This window comes from Palaemon carinicauda, chromosome 27 (genome assembly GCF_036898095.1).
Source record: "Palaemon carinicauda isolate YSFRI2023 chromosome 27, ASM3689809v2, whole genome shotgun sequence".
In the NCBI taxonomy this organism is placed as follows: domain Eukaryota; kingdom Metazoa; phylum Arthropoda; class Malacostraca; order Decapoda; family Palaemonidae; genus Palaemon; species Palaemon carinicauda.
The window spans coordinates 100,145,831-100,151,097 of record NC_090751.1 but is presented as its reverse complement, the minus strand read 5'-3'; the positions used below and the strand labels follow the sequence as shown (position 1 = coordinate 100,151,097).

Genomic DNA, 5,267 nt, shown 5'->3' with positions numbered 1-5,267 from the left:
AATAAATACAAAAACACTTCGATTATTAGTCTAACTCCCAGAATAAGATTCCTAAGAAATTACAGTCTACTTTATAGGTCACAATCAGATTGACAAGGTGTATGGATTAGTTGGTAATTTTCAAAAACGTAGTAGACCAGCTTGATTTGATAACTGCTATATCCAATGCCCAGTAATTTTTATTTATTGTCTAGCTACCTACGTATTTACTGTAAAAAAGAAAAAAAAATAAATAAATAGCTGGTACCATATTTTGGCTTTAAACCTTCACCAGTAATTATCGTCAGAATGATGACTTCACGAGGCTCCACCCACTTTGGCCTCGTTGTAATTCAGGAAAACACTGAAGGCTATCATGGGCATTGTTGGATCAGAAAATTTAAATTCTGGCTATAAAAACTAATTTTTCGAGTAGTTGTAAGAAGTGGTAATGATCCTCAAGGATCCCAGCAGTTGGCCTAAACGTTTAATTCATGTATAGTACTGTTACGGCATTACTGCTACAGTACAGTAGTATTACTACGCTAGCACAAATACCCCACCCACATTTATGTATCGTTCCGCCATTCATAAAGTCTTTGTCATATTCTTTCACTGTGCAATAAGCCATGGCCTCCTCAGAAATTAAGTTTAACTTTAGATGATAGGTTATTTCATTAAGATGACAAATTATGGCAACTGGGTATGTTATTGCCGATGTTGAAGGTAAAGATAAAGTATGGAATCATTCCTTCATTGCATTATCATCTTTACTACTATTTGTTTTGCTACACGTAGTAATTATTTTAAAGGATAAATGAATTATGTTCACTTCACTTTTATAAATTCCCATTAGATGTACAAATAAAACTCCTAAAACTATTCAGGATTTATTTATAAAATGCAGTCATGCCCAAAACATAGCTAACACGGTTGGTCTGATGGAGATTTTAGCACAACAATCTTATTTTAACAAAAATAGTTATATAAAGACTGTTTACATACAATCCCTCTCTTTCTCTCTTTTTTGGTGGCATAGTGAATAGTTAATAGAAATGTTCAAAAGCCTGAATGACATTACAAGTATTATAATCCTGTTACGCTAAATACAAATCAGACCATAGACATTGGATTTAAACTAGAAACTGAATAATTACCTATTCAGGCTATTTATTGTTGTTACTCTTCTTAGAATATTTTATTTTCCTTTTTTCCTTTCCTCACTGAGCTATTTTCCCTGTTGGAGCCCCAGGGCTTATAGCATACTGCTTTTCCAACTAGGGTTGTAGCTTAGTAAGTAATAATAATAATAATAATAATAGTAAATATGGTCATGGGCTTTCTCTTGACTGTATAAAGTTGCAAGTCGTAAGACAAATGCAGTTTTGCAACCGCGGGGGCAATTCCAAATCCTGTTAGCCATTCTTGACTGTTATGGGTTTCACAGCCGATGGAAGAAGTTGAATGGGTGTCTGGTGGATGGGCGGGGCAAAATTTTGTCAAAAGGTGTTTACATTGCTTACGTAGTGAATGTTTTCGACTCTTGGCTCGTTATCACTGGCCATGGCGTCGGCTAGATAATTTTTACTCTATAAAAATTAAAACTATTGTTTAGGTTATTGCTAATGCTGAAAAAAATTGTGTGTGGTTGTAAAATATACATATGTCAACTTTCAGCTACATTACAGAGGTACAATCTTTCTATCCGAAGATAGTACCTGAACATAAGAAATGTTTATCGACTAGTAAGGCCAGGTAGTTGCAGACGATGCTTTCGGATTTGTTTATCTGGAGGTATTTGTACACGAAAATACATAAAGAAGGTTTGTATAGTGTTTCAATGTTCACTTATCTATTGAATATATCACTATTACAGTAGTAGACGTGTGGGTGGATATATGATAGAGGCCACCTGTATGTATAGTGACGGTTGACGAAGAATAGGGCTGTTTAAGGGGCATGGCTTGTAGGTTTGGTAAGAAGGAGTGAAATTAGTTAGTATCCCTTTTTTATGCACGTTTGGGGGAGCTGACCACTCATATATAATGGTCCCGACCTGTATCGATAGGACCTTATTACTGATAATCATAATAGACCTATCACTGTATCAGTCCGTGACTGGACCCGTGGGTTTGAATGACTGCACAGACATTGAAAAAAAAAATTCTCATTCCTACATATTATTATTATTATTATTATTATTATTACTTGCAAAGCTACACCCCTACTTGGAAATGCAGGATGCTAAGAGCCTAGGTGCTCCAATATTGAAAATACCCCAGTGAGGATAGGGAGCAAGGAAAAATAGAATATTTTGAGAACAGAAACATTAAGATAAATATCGCCTATATAAACAAAACAGGAGTAAGAGATTAAGATAGTGTGCCCGAGTGTACCTTCAATCAAGAGAACTCTACTCCAAGGTAGTGGAGGACCATGGTACAGAGGCTATGGCACTACCCAAGAATAGAGAATATTGAAGTAAAATATTGTATAATATTGTATCTAACCCATTTCAGAATTTTGCGATAGAGGGGGTAAAAATGGGTAATTTTCACTTTTTTGACTTTTCTCGACTGATATACATATCTGGTTGCCAGACATAGAAACAATTTTTGCGCCACATTGAGTTGGTATAGAATTTGAGCCCCATACATAGTATAATCAGAATTATGAATAATATTGTATCTAACCCATTTCAGAATTTTGCATTAGAGGAGTAAAAATTGGTAAATTTCACTTTTTTGACATTTCTCGACTGATATACATATCTGGTTGCCAGACATAGAAACAATTTTTGCGCCACATTGAGTTGGTATAGAATTTGAGCCCCATACATAGTATAATCAGAATCATGAATAATATTGTATCTAACCCATTTCAGAATTTTGCATTAGAGGAGTAAAAATTGGTAAATTTCACTTTTTTGACATTTCTCGACTGATATACATATCTGGTTGCCAGACATAGAAACAATTTTTGCGCCACATTGAGTTGGTATAGAATTTGAGCCCCATACATAGTATAATCAGAATCATGAATAATATTGTATCTAACCCATTTCAGAATTTTGCATTAGAGGAGTAAAAATTGGTAAATTTCACTTTTTTGACATTTCTCGACTGTTATACATATCTGGTTGCCAGACATAGAAACAATTTTTGCGCCACATTGAGTTGGTATAGAATTTGAGCCCCATACATAGTATAATCAGAATCATGAATAATATTGTATCTAACCCATTCCAGAATTTTGCATTAGAGGAGTAAAAATTGGTAAATTTCACTTTTTTGACATTTCTCGACTGATATACATATCTGGTTGCCAGGCATAGAAACAATTTTTGCGCCACATTGAGTTGGTATAGAATTTGAGCCCCATACATAGTATAATCAGAATCATGAATAATATTGTATCTAACCCATTCCAGAATTTTGCATTAGAGGAGTAAAAATTGGTAAATTTCACTTTTTTGACATTTCTCGACTGATATACATATCTGGTTGCCAGACATAGAAACAATTTTTGCGCCACATTGAGTTGGTATAGAATTTGAGCCCCATACATAGTATAATCAGAATCATGAATAATATTGTATCTAACCCATTCCAGAATTTTGCAATAGAGGAGTAAAAATTGGTAAATTTCACTTTTTGACATTTCTCGACTGATATACATATCTGGTTGCCAGACATAGAAACAATTTTTGCGCCACATTGAGTTGGTATAGAATTTGAGCCCCATACATAGTATAATCAGAATCATGAATAATATTGTATCTAACCCATTCCAGAATTTTGCATTAGAGGAGTAAAAATTGGTAAATTTCACTTTTTTGACATTTCTCGACTGATATACATATCTGGTTGCCAGACATAGAAACAATTTTTGCGCCACATTGAGTTGGTATAGAATTTGAGCCCCATACATAGTATAATCAGAATCATGAATAATATTGTATCTAACCCATTCCAGAATTTTGCATTAGAGGAGTAAAAATTGGTAAATTTCACTTTTTTGACATTTCTCGACTGATATACATATCTGGTTGCCAGACATAGAAACAATTTTTGCGCCACATTGAGTTGGTATAGAATTTGAGCCCCATACATAGTATAATCAGAATCATGAATAATATTGTATCTAACCCATTCCAGAATTTTGCATTAGAGGAGTAAAAATTGGTAAATTTCACTTTTTTGACATTTCTCGACTGATATACATATCTGGTTGCCAGACATAGAAACAATTTTTGCGCCACATTGAGTTGGTATAGAATTTGAGCCCCATACATAGTATAATCAGAATCATGAATAATATTGTATCTAACCCATTCCAGAATTTTGCATTAGAGGAGTAAAAATTGGTAAATTTCACTTTTTTGACATTTCTCGACTGATATACATATCTGGTTGCCAGACATAGAAACAATTTTTGCGCCACATTGAGTTGGTATAGAATTTGAGCCCCATACATAGTATAATCAGAATCATGAATAATATTGTATCTAACCCATTCCAGAATTTTGCATTAGAGGAGTAAAAATTGGTAAATTTCACTTTTTTGACATTTCTCGACTGATATACATATCTGGTTGCCAGACATAGAAACAATTTTTGCGCCACATTGAGTTGGTATAGAATTTGAGCCCCATACATAGTATAATCAGAATCATGAATAATATTGTATCTAACCCATTCCAGAATTTTGCATTAGAGGAGTAAAAATTGGTAAATTTCACTTTTTTGACATTTCTCGACTGATATACATATCTGGTTGCCAGACATAGAAACAATTTTTGCGCCACATATAGTTGGTATAGAATTTGAGCCCCATACATAGTATAATCAGAATCATGAATAATATTGTATCTAACCCATTCCAGAATTTTGCATTAGAGGAGTAAAAATTGGTAAATTTCATTTTTTTGACATTTCTCGACTGATATACATATCTGGTTGCCAGACATAGAAAAAATTTTTGCGCCACATATAGTTGGTATAGAATTTGAGCCCCATACATAGTATAATCAGAATCATGAATAATATTGTATCTAACCCATTCCAGAATTTTGCATTAGAGGAGTAAAAATTGGTAAATTTCACTTTTTTGACATTTCTCGACTGATATACATATCTGGTTGCCAGACATAGAAACAATTTTTGCGCCACATTGAGTTGGTATAGAATTTGAGCCCCATACATAGTATAATCAGAATCATGAATAATATTGTATCTAACCCATTTCAGAATTTTGCGATAGAGGGGTAAAAATGGGTAATTTTCACT

The 5,267-nt window shown here is 33.7% G+C and overlaps 1 long non-coding RNA gene across 1 annotated transcript in view; it reads left to right on the top strand.

Moving 5' to 3' along the window:
- The first annotated feature begins 1,664 nt into the window (after positions 1 to 1,664).
- LOC137621254 (uncharacterized) overlaps positions 1,665 to 5,267 on the top strand; it is a 6,205-nt gene continuing 2,602 nt past the window's right edge. The window contains exon 1 of the long non-coding RNA XR_011040196.1: positions 1,665 to 1,802. This is a non-coding gene — a long non-coding RNA (uncharacterized lncRNA). The remainder of the gene's footprint in view (positions 1,803 to 5,267) is intronic.